The following is a 16,316-nucleotide window of genomic DNA, read 5'->3' on the forward strand; positions in this document are numbered from 1 at the left end:
CTGAGCCCGCGAGCCACAACTACTGAGCCTGCGTGCCACAACTACTGAGCCCGCGAGCCACAACTACTGAGCCCGCGAGCCACAACTACTGAGCCCGCGAGCCACAACTACTGAGCCCACGTGCCACAACTACTGAAGCCCACGCACTGCAACTACTGAAGACCGTGTGCCTAGAGCCTGTGCTCCACAACAAGAGAAGGCACCATAATGAGAAGCCTGCGCACCGCAACGAGGAGTAGCCCCTGCTCACCGCAACTAGAGAAAGCCCGCGCGCAGCAACACATGCAGCAACGAAGCCCCAATGCAACCAAAATATAAAAAGAAAAAAAAAAGAAAGGGTGGTCAGAGGAGGCCTCCCTGGGAACAGGAGTGGTGAGCAGAGATGTGAGAGAGCAGGCACTTCCCAGACCTGCGCAGACGGATTTGCAAGTGCTAAGGCTGCGGGTGCTGGGGTAGGGGCGCCGCTAGGGCAGAAGAGTAGGCAGGCTGTGGAGGCAACGAGGTGCCAGGGCCCAGTCCAGTAGGACTCGTGTAGGGGACCGGCCGGGCCGTTAGCCGGGCACAACGGGAGGCCGGGAGGGGGCTGACCCAACCTGGCTCACGTCTTGTAAGGAGCGCCATGTCTGCCAGGCCAAGAAGAGACTGCAGGGCCCCATGAGAGGAAACGGGCATAAGGGGAGTTCGGACGAGCGGTAGGAACCGTGTGAAGTGTTCTGGTTCCAGGTGTAAAGGCAGAGGTGGCCGGCTGCTGCTGGGCTGGATGTAGCATGTGCGGCGACAAGGTGAAGGGCGACACCTGCGGCCTGCCCAGTTGGGTGAAGAGTAAGCCACTCGCTGATCTGGGGAAACTGGGGAGGGACGGTCTGAGAGCTAAATCAAGAGTTCTGTTCCGGCCCGAAATCTGAGATGCAGAGCAGACATTCAAGGGGGGGTTGCTGAGAAGGCTGGTGGAGTGAAGGCAGCAGCGGGGGCCGCGGAGGAGCGTCCGGAAGTCGTCCGCGCAAAGATGGCGGTGCGGCAGAGGAGCGCGGTGACTGATGTGACCCCCGCCCCGGGCAGAAAGTGCAGCTGGAGAGGAGGACAGGCCCAGGCTGAGCCCTGGGGCCCCCGGTACTGCGGGGTCAGCGAGACGGCAGACTAAGCAAGAACAGATACTTGCTGGGAGACACGACCAGGACACTGTGACACTCTGGAAGCCCAGTGAAGGTGCTTCCCACGTCAACTGCGTCTGCACGTGGTCAAGGGAGATGAGGACAGGAGAACTAATCCCTGGATTTGACAAAATGGAGTTTGGCTGTGACCTTGATAAGAGCAGTGAGGACATGTGCCTGACTGGAAAGGGTTAAAGAGAGAAAGGGAAGTAAGGAAGGAGAGACAAAAAGGACAGGAGAGGTGGCAAGGCGGCTGGAAAGAGATGGGAGGTTTTTTTTAAGAAGGAAGATGTTGTAAGCAGCGTGTTTGTACGTTGATAGGAGTGACCCAGTTAGAGAAGGAAAAGTGGATGAGGCGGGAGAGAGAGGAGATGGTTAAGGAAGCAATGTCCTTGATGCGGCCAGTGTCCAATGAGGGCCGGGCCTCACACAGGCAATGGGGACAGGACATCTCCTGACACAGAGGGATGGCAGAGGATATGGGTAGTGACCAAAGAAATGGGCAGATTTAGTGATGAGAAGCAAAACAAGAAACAAGGCCATCAGCTGAGAGCAAGAAGCAAGTTGGTAGTTTGAAGAGAAGGGAAGGTGGGAACCAAATCAACTATGGAAACATGGCAGGATTTCCAGTATTGAGAGTCTGCTTAAGATACATAGACTCGAGGGACTTCCTTGGTGGTCCAGTAGTTAAGAATCTACCTTCCAGTGCAGGGACATGGGTTTGATCCCTGATCAGGGAACTAAGATCCCACATGCTGTGGGGCAGGGGTCCCCAACTCCCAGGCCTCAGACCGGTACCAGTCCATGTCCTGTTAGGAATCGGGCTGCACAGCAACAGGTGAGCGGCAGGCGAGTGAGCGAAGCTTCATCTGCTGTTTCCCACCTCTCCCCATCGCATGCATTACCGCCTGAACCATCCCCCACCCCGTCCATGGAAAAATTGTCTTCCACGAACCCGGTCCCTGGTGCCAAAAAGGTTGGGGACCTGCCGTGGGAAAACTAAGCCCGCGCTCTGCAACTACTGAGCCTGCGCACTCTGGAGCCCGCACGCCACAACTAGAGAGTGCATGCGCCGCAACTACTGAGCCCGCGCACTCTGGAGCCCACACGCCACAACTAGAGAGTGCATGCGCCACAACTACTGAGCCCACTCACTCTGGAGCCCGCACGCCACAACTAGAGAGCACGTGTGCCGCAACTACTGAGCCCGCACGCTCTGGAGCCTGCATGCTACAGCGAAGGACCCCCCTCACCCATGCCGCAACAAAGATCCTGTGTGCCGCAACTAAGACCCGACACAGCCAAATAGATAGATAAATAATATTAAAAAAAAAAAGATACATGGACTTGAATCCCAAACAGAACCAGTCTGCACCATTTTGCACTTTTCTCCAGCCACTTTCAGCTGTCTGAGTTAGGTTAACAGGGTGAGGCTTTTGCAGGACAGGGGAAAGAGAAAACAAGCATAACAGCGATGGAACATTGGAGTTAAGCTACGTTAAAGATGGAGGGAGGGAAGGTGCATAAGGGGGTTGTAAGGCAGTGAAAAAGTAATGGGATCAGAGGCACATCAAAGTGAGCTTGAAAGACAGAAGGTGGTGCTCAGAGAGCAGGATGAATAGTTCAAATCAAGATTTTGAAGGTGGTGCAGTAATAAAAAGCTCATGACCGCAGAAGTGGGCAAATGAGGAGGATGGAGGAAAAAGATGCCTATAAGTAAGGAGGACGAAGAAACTTGTGCAGCCAGGATTCTGAAACTCCTCAAAATGAAGCAGAGGAGGTGGAGACGTAGACGGTGAGCCAGGCGCTGCAGTCTTCAAGGGAAACAACGGTGGTAAAGCCCACGGCATGGACTTCAAAGGTGGGGGGATAGGGGGTGATGGGGAAGTAGCAATGAGGAGCAAGCAGGACCCCCTGCCTGCCAGTTACACAAGGTGTGAGGAGAAAGACACCTCTGTGTCTGTCTGAGGACCACCCACCTGTCCAGCCTTCCTCTGGACCAACCACCAACCCCTGTCCCTGTTCCTGTCCCGGCTCCATTCTTACTTCCCCATGTGAGGCCCCAGTAATACTAAACTCCCGGCCATTCCTCCAAAATGCTCTTTCATGATTCTAAGCCCTTGGATGTACTCTTCTTCACCTCGTGGGCAAACTTGACACATCATACTGAGGGCTTGACCTCCTTTACGAAGTCTTCCAGGAACCCCTCTCCTTCCTTCCCCATCAAGGCAATTCTCTCTCCTCTGGGGTACCTCTATATACTACATTTACTTCTACTGTTATACTTATTACCCTATTTAAAAAGGCAGGCAGCTGTATTTAAATTTTGTATCTCTAGAACCTAGCAGAGTGCCTGGTAGGCACCCAAGACATGTGATAAATAAATGAAGCCCAAGCAGACGGAAAAGCATTTTGAAGGCCCTGGAACAAGGAAACTTTGTTGTTTTGAGAACTCAAGCTCCTTCCTACCTCAGGGCCTTTGCACATATTGTTCTCTCTGCCAGCAACACTCTTCCCCTTTCTTTTTTCACCTGGCTAAGCCCTGTGCTTATAAACATCACTTCGTCAGAGAAGTTCTTCATGACCATCTTTTGAATAAGATTCTGCTACGATCATCTGTCAGTGAATGTGAGCCATCATTGGGTATTCTATTACTCTGACGTTCTTAAAAATTACAGAATTTTCTGTACACTTTTATATCATAATAAGTTCACTTATTGAGGGCTTATTGTATGCCATGCAAAACGCTTCGCATTTAATTTTCACAATAAACCTGAATGATGAATATGATTTATATTCTCCTTTTACAGATGAGGCAGCTGAGGCTCAGGGACGTTAAGGTGCTCCCAATAACTCGACTAGTGAGTAACAAAGTGGGAATTTACATCCAGACTGATATTAACCACTACACAGGATAACCCCAAAGTTTGGACCACCTCAATCAGAATCACCTGGGATGCTTGTGAAATGAAAATTCCTAGCATCACTCTGAACTTACTGAACACAATGCCCAGAAATTGTTTCACACAATCTCTCCCGATGACTTTTATGCACGTTCAGGTTTGAGAACCACGGCTTTACTTTATGCAAAAACTAGAGAAAACTTCTTCAATCACTCTTGAGGACTGCAGTGGCAGCTTCTGATTTCTATATAATAGGGATTTAGGGCCTACGAGCTGGTTGAATAAGGGGAAGACTATGGGATTTGTCTGGAAGACGAATTTGAATAGGAAGCATCCCGGTTTTGCTTAGATTGGATGAAGTCTGGACTCAACCTGGGTGCCTGGGGAGAGCGGTTAGCTGATGGGAGATAACGGAAGGGATGGATCTAAAAGCCCCAGGCCACCCTCTCGTGCCGCCACTCCCCAGCTGGACGACATGGAGCCCCCTTCAAGCCTGGCTCACTGAAGCAAAGATCAGGGACTACTTGTGGGAAGCAGCTGGGCCTGTACTCGGGATATCCAGGCAGCCGCCTCGGGCCCACAGACTCCAGGACAGCAGTCGAAAAGTGGGGTCATCCGGCAGTGGCTGCTGAGTTGGCGCGTCGGGGTTTTCCTCTGGGGAGAGGGCTCAGCAGAGCCTCGGCCCTCTGGCCCATCACCACTCCTCCCCGCCCGGGGACGGCGGGCTCGGGGGTGGCCCGGCCGCGTCGGGGGACGAGCTTACCTGCTGTTCTGACGTGGGCACACGCACCTACCCTGCCCGGTCGCCCCTTGTCCAGCCGTCGCCCCGGCAACCGCCGCCGCCTGCCTGGCACCACGTGGAGCAGCGCAGCCAATCACCGGACGCGATCTACGCGGAGCATCCTGGGACAAACGGCGGAGCGTAGCGGGCTAGGTCTCGGGGCTTCCAGGCGGCGGAAGTGAAGTCGCGGCTCGCAGTTCAGAGTCCGCTGCGGGTTGCAAGATGCTGGGCGGCGTCACCCGTCCTCCTCTCCACAACTTCTCATTGGTTCTTTTCCACAAATATTGCGCCTGGGGCTTCCCTGGTGGCGCAGTGCTTGAGAGTCCGCCTGCCGATGCAGGGGACACGGGTTCGTGCCCCGGTCCGGGAAGATCCCCCATGCCGTGGAGCGGCTGGGCCCGTGAGCCATGGCCGCTGAGCCTGCGCGTCCGGAGCCTGTGCTCCGCAACGGGAGAGGCCACAACAGTGAGAGGCCCGCGTACCGCAAAATAAAAAATAAAAATTGTGCCTGGCGTTGTGCCTGGCTCTAGGGATGAGCCCGACCAGGCTGGAAGCAAAACCATCAAGAGATTACAGTGTGGTGTGCGCGGAAAAAGATAGGCGTCGTTATTCCCATTTTACAGGAGCGACCCAGGGTCAATTTAGAACCAACAAGGTAGCCCAAGATCTGCCTTAAAGCTCCAGGCACCAGGGTTCCACCCCACTGTAGCAGTTTCCAGGGATTTTAGAGAAACTTTTTTTTCCCCACGTGAAATGTGGGTTTTTAAAAGTGAAACAGGAGCATAAATCATCCCTGTCCTTGCGTGTGGTGCTTTTGAACTGAAGTTCACCAGCACTAAAAGAGCACCTGCGAGTCGCCCAACTCTGGGCTGGAGGCTGAGGAGTTGGCTAGAGATGGAGAAAATCTCTCCCCACCAGGCATTGAGGACCAGATCTCCATGTTTCCATCTCCATGCTTCCAAGAAGGTGGAGACCACCACCAGAGACAGAGACAGGGAAGAGGGCATGGAGAAGGTAGATATGCTTGCCTTTGAAGAAGCCCTAAGATGGTCTGTGGCCACCTCCCCAGGCCCCAGGCCTGCCAGTGCTCTTTTGAGATCTGAGAGTGTTTTCAAAGAAAGGTTGTATTTAGCAGGAAGAGACACACTGTCCAGGTAATATGAATTGAAAATAAACCTCGCCGTTCATAATGATAAAAGTTCACATCTATTGTCAACTCACTGTGTGCCAGGGATTGCCAGACAAAATACAGGACAACCAATTAAGTTTTAATTTCAGATAAGTTTTTAATTAAGTATATCCCAAATATTGCCTTATTTTATTGTGCATATAGGACATTATATTTCCTGTATTTTTATTTGATAAATATGGCAACCCTATGAGTGCCCACTTGTATGTAATCCTCACACCACATCTATGAGATGGGTAATATTTTCAGGGGTTTACAGATTAATGATGTTGTACCTTACCTGAGCCCTCTGCTCCTGGGAAACAGTGATGGTTAAGAAATCCCCCCACCCTTTTGTGTTCTGGGTAGGGGCTTACCAAAAAGAACTACCCTTCCTTTGTGACTTAGATAAGGCTCATCATCCACTCTTCTTCGTGACTCCTGTAAGATTCATGGATGATGCCCTTGTTTACCTGTGACAAGGCCAAACATAGACCTTTCCCCTTTTGCTTGAACCTGCTCACCAGGCCAGACACAGACCTTCCAAATTCCTGTTCTTTGTCTCGTGGTTGATTAGCTGAGATAAGAACTGTTTGTGCCCCCCCTGAAACTAGTTAGATACAGAGATAAGCATGTCCTGTTCAGCTAATTGACTGAGATTTCCCCTGATGGCAAAATCAACCCAACTGTAAATCATCCTACTTGTAACCTGTCTAGCCCTCCCTCTACGAGTCCAAGGTAAAACCACCCTGTGGAGACACTCTGATGTCTGACCTGGTTTGCTCTACCTATTGAAATAGCCTGAATAAAATCAACCTGCTTGTCCAGGTTTTGTCTTTGACAAGATGAATAACACAAAGAGGTTAAGAAATTCCTCCAAATTCACATAGCTAGGGAGTGGTAGAACCAGAACTGAACACAAGACCTTGTGCCTTTGAACCCTAGGCTCTTAACTACAATAAAAACCACTCCAGGGAATTCCCTGGTGGTCCAGTGGTTAGGAACCTGCCCTTCCACTGCAGGGGACACGGGTTTCAATCCCTGGTCAGGGAACTAAGATCCCGCATGCTGCGCAACACTGCCAAAGAAAAAGACAAAAACAAACAAACCACTCTTGCTTTACTTTCTCTTACAAGTGCATTTGCCTCACGATCAGGATTGGTCACTTACAAGTGCATTTGCCTGATGAGCAGGATTTGCCCAGCATCCCATCCCATGACCACAGGGATGGGCATTACAGCCCAATCTGGACCAATATTGCCCCATCCTTCTGACAAGTGATTGGTTCAGGATAGGCATGTGACCCAAGCTGATCCAATGAACGTCCTTCCCTGGGATTTTTCTGTTGAAGTGTGGTCAGTTCATTGTAAAATGAGACTCCAGAGCAGCCTACTGCCGTGTTCTTCATCTCATGGGAAGGCCTGAGAAAATGAAGCTGTTACCTAGAGAGATGCAAACAGAGCATGTTGGGGGCATCAGATCCTTGGTCCCAGACTCCTGAGTTCCCTGGAGCAGCCCTCACTCCATCCATTGCGTAAGGACTGCTCCTCCCCAACCCCAGCATTCTTCCAATCAACCATCATTTTCATTTAAACTGGTTCAAATTGAGTTTCTGTCACTTGCAACCAAAAGAAGTCTGACTATTACAGACGTAATTTCTATATGTTATATCAACTGAAAATGGCTTAAAAATTTGTTTCTTGTTAAACAATTTAAGTTTATTTCCAGGGATGTGAGTCACATCACAGCACCCAGTAGTTCTGTGGCCTGGGTGAGGTTGGCAAAAAGATCCAGACCTTCAAATGGCCTTCCCAAAGGGCAAGCACAGAGGGCAGTATGTTGGTTTGAACTGAAGAGTAGGTGCTACGTTGACCGAATTTGGTGGTTTTCTTGCAGGTTGACACATCTTGAGGACCAGCAAGGCATAGCTCACAAGGAACCTCTTTAGCTGTACCGCCAATCCTGTCACTAAGCATTTCCTGGCCTCATTGTTGTCTCAGCCTAAGCACCGATCCACTTGCCCCAAACCAACTTTACATTATGACTACTGCTTTCACGGTGAGACCTGCATACGGACTCGAGAGGGCATGGGTGAGGCAGGGACAGCCCGGCTCCCAAATAGTTGGTTGATCGTGACAGTGAAAAGAATAATTCCTGATGCTAGAAGATGCACACAGTAACGCTGAATCTCCCTTTTCACCCTTCTCCCCGCCTATATTTAATGTCCCATGAGCTCAGTTGAACCTGAGGTCAAGGGTAAGACATAGAACTCCTTGCTGCCCCTGGATGAAGCCTTTTACCGCTAAGAGACATCTGAAGCCAAAAGTGAAACTATGGCCGGTGAGGAGAGAATTTGGGAGGATGACCCACTGGCTTTCCCATGTGTGGTCCCCAGATCCGCTGCCGCAGCAGCATCTGGGAGCTTGTTAGAAATGCACATTCTCAGGCCCCACCCAGACCTGCCGAATCAGAAACTCTGGGTGGGGCCCAGCAATCTAGGCGATTGGGACTGATGGGCGCCCCAAGTGTGGGAGCCGCTGGACTTGAAGGTCTCGGGTTGCGCGGGCTCTGGGCGGGAGCGGAAGCGAGCATCCCCCGGGCCCCGGCGCGGCGCGGGGAGCTGGGCTCTGCGAGGCCGGATCTGCGCCCGCCGCCCGCCCCGCCCTGGAAGCCGCACAGACGCCGCCCGCCCGCGCGAACGGCTGGCTGGCGCGGGGACCAGGTGGAGCCGCGATCACCAACGCAGCCGCTCCGCCCCGAGAGGAAGCAAGCAAGACGCCCACGGAGATTTCACCCAGTGACCCTAATCTTGGGGGTGGGGGCGTCACTGCAGTGACCCCGGGCCTGGGAAGGATGGGGTCAGCGCGGGGCCTGGGTAGAGCTTAAGACAGCAGCCGTCGGACCCGACCTGGGCTCCGCCCAGGTGGAAGTTCGGCTCCTGCCGGGCCCCAGGCGCACCCGCGCCTCCTCCCGCGGTCATTTCCAGGAACCTGGACTCTGGCTGTGCCAGCCCGGCGGTCAGAGTGCAGAGCGGTTCCCAGAAATCACAGGCGCTCTGGAGCGGAGACAGTCCCCACCCGGGCGGCCTGGGCATCACTGTTTTCCTCCCGCGACCGGCCCCCAGCCCTGACCCTGGGAAGAAAGTCGGGGCAAAGACACTGGAGCGGCCTGGGGCACAGCAGCGCAGGCCAACCCCACCTTCCCTCATTACAAGCTCTCTGGCCCTGTCCCTTTTCCTCCCGGCCTCAACTCCTTACAGAGTCGCGCCAGGGACGCAGAGGACTCCTTCACGTCCAGTGACAGAAACCTGTCTTGAAACAGCTTCAGCCAAAAGCGACTTTTCCTGGCTCCCATCACAGGGAAGTCAGGCGCAGCCCGCCTCCCTCAGGCAGAGCGGGAAGGAGGACCCCAGCAGTGCCTTCAGTTCTCGGCTTCTGTCTCTCTCCTCTGGGCTCTGCCAGGGGCTCTGTGTGGGGCGGGGACTGGAAGCCAGCTCTCCCCGTGGCGGGACCTGTGACCTGGGCCCGGGAGCAGCGAGAGGCGGCCTGGGCGGAGAGGCAGGGAGGACGAGCGAAGCCCTGTGGGAGCGCTCTCCCTGGAGTCTGGGGCCCAAGGGTCTGGTTCCCCTCTCTCCTGAGGCCTGGCTGCACCCTGTCCTTGACTCTTTAAAATGGCTTTGTGTGTATAAGATGAAGGCAGCTTCTGTGCTGAGCATGTTCGAGTTGATGACCCACAAGGAAGAGTCTGGACTCCCACAGGCTCCCTGGGCAGGGCTGGCTGCCTCCCAGCCTCCCTGCCCGCGGGCGTGGGGCGGAGCTCCCTAGCATGGAGGAGGGAAGAGGGGACACAGACACTGCCTCAGAGTCCAGCTTTGTGACCTCCTACTCCCTCCCGCTGGGACAGGGGAGTGGCCTCATCCTCCTCTCTATGGGTCCCAGCAGGGCCTGCCAAGATCCTTGGGGGAGGTGCTAAAGTAGGCAGAGATGTTGGAGCAGCTACAGTGTGGCGGCATCTTGTCCAGGCTCAGAAGTTTCTGGTAAATGGAGCTAAGGCAACCCCCGCCCCCCACCCTGAGTATTTGCTTTGAGGAGGGGCTGAGAAGCTGTCCAGGAAAAATGATATGAACTCTGTCCATCCCTAGGGTTCAGGCAAATATGGCCCAGCTGAGAACCTGTGATAGTCCTGATGGAGGTCAACCTGCAGGGGTAGAGGTCAGCCTGCAGGAGCTGAGCACATCCAGGAAGGAACGGGAGGGGCAGTATCAGCAAACTCTGCAACGATCTGAGGCTTGGCCAGCTGGCCAGCTCTTAGCAACCGCATCCCATCTCAGAGTCACAGATCTTTGGGACTGCAGTGACCATAGGCCATATAGGACCATAGGGATCACATGAGAAAACTGGAGAGTGAGAGAAGTCCATGGGAGGGGGACCTCCGCTGTGAGGTGAGCCTCCATCCACCCCTTTGAGCTCCCAGGCTGGGAAGCCAGAGCCACTTAGAGGTAGCAGCACCTTTGCCCTGGGCCTGTTGGCCAGTGGGGACAGAGGAGGAGACGCTCTGAAGGTTTCCTAGCTGGGCTGTGAGTGGTGAAGCCCAAAAATCAAGGCCAGGCTGGGAGGGTGACGGGTGCCGTTTGTATGGAGATGAAGGAAATTTCTTTCTCCAGATTTTCTCGTAGGCTGAGCACTGGATTTGTTTGGAAGAAATATTTGGATAAGTCCTTTGGGGTAAGGGTGGGTGAGGAGCAGATGAGAACCCAAGGTCTCAGTGCTCTGCCTTCCAAGGGGGCTGGGTGCTAGCCCCGGGGTGCTGGCTAACCCACCGCTGCCTCCAGGGGTCACCCTTGATGGTGGTGCACCATGGTGGCCCTGCTCCCCAGCGTCCAGGCCTTGCTTTGAACCCCAAAGCTCTTGCGTCTAAGCTATCCAGGTCTTTGGAAAGCCAGGTCTCGGGCCAGGCCAGCTGTGGCCACACAATCGTGCAGGCAGGCCTTTTGCTGTTCCCCCCAGCAGTGCCGAACCTAGAACACAGGTGTGGGCAAGGAGCCAAGACAAGGGACAGTTTTCTATCATCCTGGACCCAAGAGCCCTCAGGACCCTGGTATGCCTGCCTCCCATTTTCTAGAACCATCTGTCCTATGGAGATGTGTGTGTACCTGTCTGGAGGAAATAACAGGGGCTGTAGACAGGTAACATTCTTTACTTGCCCTTGAAAGTCTGGCTCAGTCCGGATCCTCTGATCGGGGGTCTCGGGGGCAGGGGGCACGGGGCAGCCCAAGCCCTCTCGGGGGGCGGTGGGGGGCTCTGGGAGCCCCCTCCCCTCCAGGAAGCTGTGAGAGCTACAGGCCCCTGCCAAAGGAGAGCCCATTTATTTCCTCTGCCTGCTCAGCCCTCACATGGCCTTATAGGGTAGAGGCTGCGCAGAGGCCTGGCCCGCTGGGAAGAGCAGGCGGGGGGCCTCAGGGTCGCTCTCCATGGAGGCTGCGCCGTCGCCCTGGGTGTTGAGTCTCCACCTTCTCAGGCTCCCCCTTCCATCACATGCTTTGTAATATCCTCCTTCCTATCCTAAAATGAAATTCCCAGCTAATATAACCCCCTCACCCACCTGATTTTAAAATAATCATGATAATGCAATTTATTAAAAAACAATGTATTTTTCCATATGTAAGCACTTGGGCCGACTACATGGGAAGACAGAAAGCAGTCTGATGCACGTGGCCTCAGGCAGTTGCCCCTGCAGACTGGCGCAGGGGTGCGATGGTGGCGACTGGGTAGTTCAAAAGGATGAGCAGCTCTTAGTAAAGTCCTGGACCAGACCGAGCCACGTGCGGCAAGATGTCCAGCATGGTGGGCTCCCACCAGGAACACCCGTTGGGTTCCCCAGTCATTTTGGGAACTAAAAATGCCTCCACCCTACCGATGTGGGAAATGCCTCCCTTCCAGGGGCAGTTATGCCTCACTCCTGAGAACTGCAGCTTCAGGCTGTGAGGGCGGAGAGGAGATGAACGTGAATCCACCAAGCCCAGACCCAGGAGCTAATAACCCCGTGTGGGGAGAGGTAAGGGACACAGTGAGGACAAACACAGGTATAATTCACGGTCACCACTTGGTGTCTCTGACTTCGTTCCCTCTGCTGCTGGAGGACATGACACCATCAGGCTCCAGCAAATAGCTTGATATCCCTACCCTCACTTCGTCATGGTCAGTGACCAAGTTGTTCAATTTGGCCTAAAATTTCTCTCAGATCCATGTTCTTCTCTTTATTGCTTCTGCCTCCTGCTTCGCTCAAGCCTCATCTCCCTGGTGGAAGACTGCAGTGGTTTCCTCTGACTCCCCCCACCCCCCGCCACCAATTCAATCACCTCATCTGTCCCCTAGTACACCCTCTGTGTTTATTTGCTAGGGCTGCCATACAAAATACTAGACACCAGGGGGCTTAAACAGCAGAATTTTACTTTATTACAGTTCTGGAGGCTGGAAACCCAAGATCAAGTGCTGGCAGGTTTGGTTTCTTCTGAGGCCTCTCTCTGCAGCTTGCAGATGGCCTCCCTCTTGCTCTGTCCTTCCATGGTTGCCCCTTGGTCTGTGTGTTGTCTGTCTTGTAAGGACACTAGTCATAGGATTAGGGCCCACCCATATGATTTCATCTTAACTACCTCTTGACAGGCCCTATCTCCATATACAGTCATATTCTGAGGTACTGGAGGTTAGGACTTCACTATATGAACTTTGAGGGGACACAGTTTAGCCCGTCGCACCCCTCTTTAATGGTTCTTCTTGAAGTAGTCTTTTGGTATCAAATGCCAGAAATTCAACTCTAGGTGCCTTGTGTTTTGCTTAAAAAAAGAGGAGAGCTTGTCACTCATGGAACTTCATAGTCTGGAGGTAGAGACATGGCTGGATCCGGAGCTTGTGTGATGCTCTTTGGATCCGCCTCTGAGCTCGGGTTCCTCTGGGTTGGCATCACGTTCAGGCTCTTTGCGGAGCAAGGCTCAGCTTTAGGGCGTGTCAAAAGTAGAAGAGAGAGTGGTTCCCAGTAGTTGGAGCAGAGGTCCCAGAATTGGTCTTGTTTTCTCAGATTGGCCTGATGGGCTGTGTGCTCGTCCCTGAATCCGTCACCGAGGCCTGCGGGTGGAGTGTGCTGACCGGCAGCTGGGCTGAGCTAGGAGGGCAGCAGTTCCCTCAGGGAAGGCACAGACATCCGTTCCCAGAAGGGATGCAAATGGCGGCTGGTTTGCGAACGTTATAGAAGCTCACTGGAGAATGGGTGAATACACGAGTGAATGAGCTCCCTAGACCTTCTCTAACGTGGTACAGAAATGTGAGCTAAGGCCAGTCGTCTATGGATTTAATTCCCACAGTTTGGTTTGGTCGCACTGGCTTTCCCCTCAGATGTGATGCTTTTCCATATTCCTTAATAGTATCAGCTCCACTGCCAGAGTGTGACTTTGTCTTGGACCAGTCAGTGGCTTGAGAATGTTGAGGGACTAAGCACAGATTACATGTCTCTGTTCAGGATAGATTAGGACCTTTAAAGACTCTAAGCACTGACAAGATTATGGTGCCTCCCCCATGCCCCATTGGCCGCATTAAAAATAAAAACATTTCTAAGACACAGAATAAATGTAAGGAGGTCTAACAGCGTATTCATTTTCCCCATAAAGACTATTTTAATTGCAAATATATGTTGATCAAATTATTTTAAGAAAAATGAAATTATTTTTTCCTGGGCCTCTACCCTGCTGCCTCCAGCATGCACTTCTGCCCGCTGATGGGCAATTTAGCCCTGCCAGCCCCACCTGAGCCCGCTGCCGGCTGAGGAGGTACTGGACTGCGTGAACACAGCCCCCCTGAGAACCCTAACGAGAAGAAAGGCTGAGGCACCTGTGTCTAGGCCTCTGTGGGGCTGGCTTGGGGCCTGAAGTTTCCAGGGCAAGGACTGACTGTTTGGCATCCGCTCACAGGCACTGTCTGCTCGGGCAAGGCGATGTGCTTGCATCTCCCTGGTCACTGCAAGCCGCAGAAGGTCTCAGGCTGGGGGCTCCGGTGGGGCACTTCCCAGGGGAAGCAGTGCATCGTGGCCGCCCCTGCTCCTCAGTATGCCCACCGCAGGGCTCTAGGGAAGAGAGCGAAGCATCTCATTAAATGGGCTGTTACCAGAGTTCGACAAACCCGAAGTCCTTTTTGCTGGTGAGCAGCAGCAGCCACGGTGAGTGCAGGCGAGCCTGGAGTTAGGGAAACCAGCAGGCCTGCTGCCATGTATCACACGTACTACAGGCGAGACCTGCCCAAGGGGCCCCAGCAGGACAGCATTCTCACTTCCTGCCACTTGGTCCACTGACCTGGTTTCTGGGGACCCTTCCTTTGGGGAATAATTCTGCCTCCAGGTATGTCCTGCATTGCTGCTGGAGACATCTGTCTTCTACGGAGGGCTTTTGCTGATGGCTGTGCTGTTGGAGGGGTTCTGGGGTCCTCACTACCCCCGTATCCAAACCCCGTCTAAACGCCAAGGGGACCCAAGTCTGGAGGCAGCTTTGTGTAGGACCGTGTTTCTCAGTGTGGTCTCAGGATCATCTCTATCAGGATCACCTGAGTGCCAGCTAAACTGGCTGATTTCTGAGTTGGACTCCAGGTCTGTCAAGTCACTGCCATGGTGGCTAAAATAAGCAGAAGCAAACGAATCGGGTTTTGTAGTCAGACCTGGGTTTGAATTTGTCTCATAACTTACTGTGTACCCTCATCCTCTCTAAGTCCCATTTTGCGTAAAATGGGCTAGTAATATTTAGCTCACGATAGAATTGCGAGGATTGAAAATGGTAAAATGTGAATAAAGTGCTGAACAGTGCCTAGCTCACAGAAGCTAAATACACGTTTGGCACCATCATCGGTCCAGCCATCTGTCTGACCGTCTGTCCATCTGTCCATCTAATACTTACTGGGAGCCTACAATGAGCCAGGAACTGCTCTAGGCACTAGGAATACATCAGTCATCAAAAACAAACTCCTTGTCCCCAGGAAGTTTACACACTAAGCGGGGGATACAGACAATAAAGGAACATATGATAGGCAAGGTGGTTCTAAGTGCCATGGAGAAAAATAAATCAGGATCAAGTGTATCACCAGACTCCCCAATTATTTAACCTGGAGCCAACAGGCATTATGTCTCAAACACTGTGACAGGGACTTTGGGGGATATGTTGGGGCTTGCTCTTAAGGAGCTTATTTATAAACCGGCTGGGTGATGAAAATCCCATACACACAGGAAATCACTGGAGAACAACGCATCACCTGCCAACCATGTATCATACACGCCTGGGAGCTGCTCAGAGGAAAGATTGATTGAATACCCCCACCAGGCTTCTAATCCAGGAACAAAGGAAGGGATATGCTTACTCCTTATTTTGGAGAGGCTAGTTCATACCCAGCATAAGCAGAAAGCCTTGTATGCTTATAAACCTCTTAAATCATTAGAACATGAATCAGGGCTTCTGAGAAAAGATCATGGCACGAGTCAGAGGCTGCTCACACCAGGTCGTGGGAATACAACTTGATGGGAAACTCTTTATCTCTGTCCAACTATTTGCCAAGTCCCAGCTCTGTGTAATGCCCAAGATCTCTGAAGGTAATTGTCTGCCGGATGCAATTTTATTATAAATAAATAACTCACTGATTTGGCAATCACTGAGTGCATGCACCAAAGGAACTGCCCAGATCCCAGCGAACAGATGGGAAATGCCCATCAGCAATGGGCTGTGTTGTAGAGGCAACGGGTGTTTGGAAATAATGCTTTTATTGACAATCCCTTTTTGAAAAGGCGTACTGGCTTAAGAGTATGGAGGAAGAAGACACAAACTTGGAGCAGAGTATGGAAGTAGAATAGCCAGAAAAATGGCTATTTGGAGGTCTGTTGCCCTTTGGATCAAACATGCCCAGAAAACTAATAGGCCAGGGACCAGCTCTGTGGAAAGACAAACTGGAAACACAACTGTAAAAATGGTGCTTAATGTCAACCAGTCACTTCACTCTTATAAGTGCCTTCATGTGTAAAATGAGGGGTTAGACCATACCATTCTGATTCAATTAAAATTTAGTGAATACGTTAGTGCTAGGTTCTTTAACCTAGATAGATTATCTCAAGATAACAGCGTCTAGTTCACAGGGTTGTCGTGAGGAATAATACGTGTGATTCTTAGTATCTAGCATGTAGTAAGCATGTAATAATTAGCCATTAGCATTTAATCCCCCAACCTTGAGATAAACATTATTTCCTCTGTACAAATGAGGAAACCACTAAGGGACAAGATCAGGATCTGAACC

The 16,316-nt window shown here is 52.3% G+C and overlaps 1 protein-coding gene across 8 annotated transcripts in view; it reads right to left on the minus strand.

Moving 5' to 3' along the window:
* Window positions 1-5,146, minus strand: part of ARMC9 (armadillo repeat containing 9) — a 145,639-nt gene extending 140,493 nt beyond the window's left edge. For 2 of the 8 annotated variants that reach the window (XM_089916227.1, XM_022567943.3), the window contains exon 1: window positions 4,818-5,025. The gene's annotated coding sequence lies outside the window, so the exon portion shown is untranslated. Of the gene's footprint in view, window positions 1-4,817 lie in introns of all 8 variants that reach the window. The other 6 variants (XM_022567947.3, XM_022567948.2, XR_016394010.1 and 3 more) reach the window with 5 other exon arrangements.
* Between the last annotated feature and the right edge of the window lie 11,170 nt (window positions 5,147-16,316).

This window comes from Delphinapterus leucas, chromosome 8 (assembly GCF_059928025.1).
Source record: "Delphinapterus leucas isolate spDelLeu-1000000601 "Yukka" chromosome 8, BTC_Dleu_Yukka2, whole genome shotgun sequence".
Classification (NCBI taxonomy): domain Eukaryota; kingdom Metazoa; phylum Chordata; class Mammalia; order Artiodactyla; family Monodontidae; genus Delphinapterus; species Delphinapterus leucas.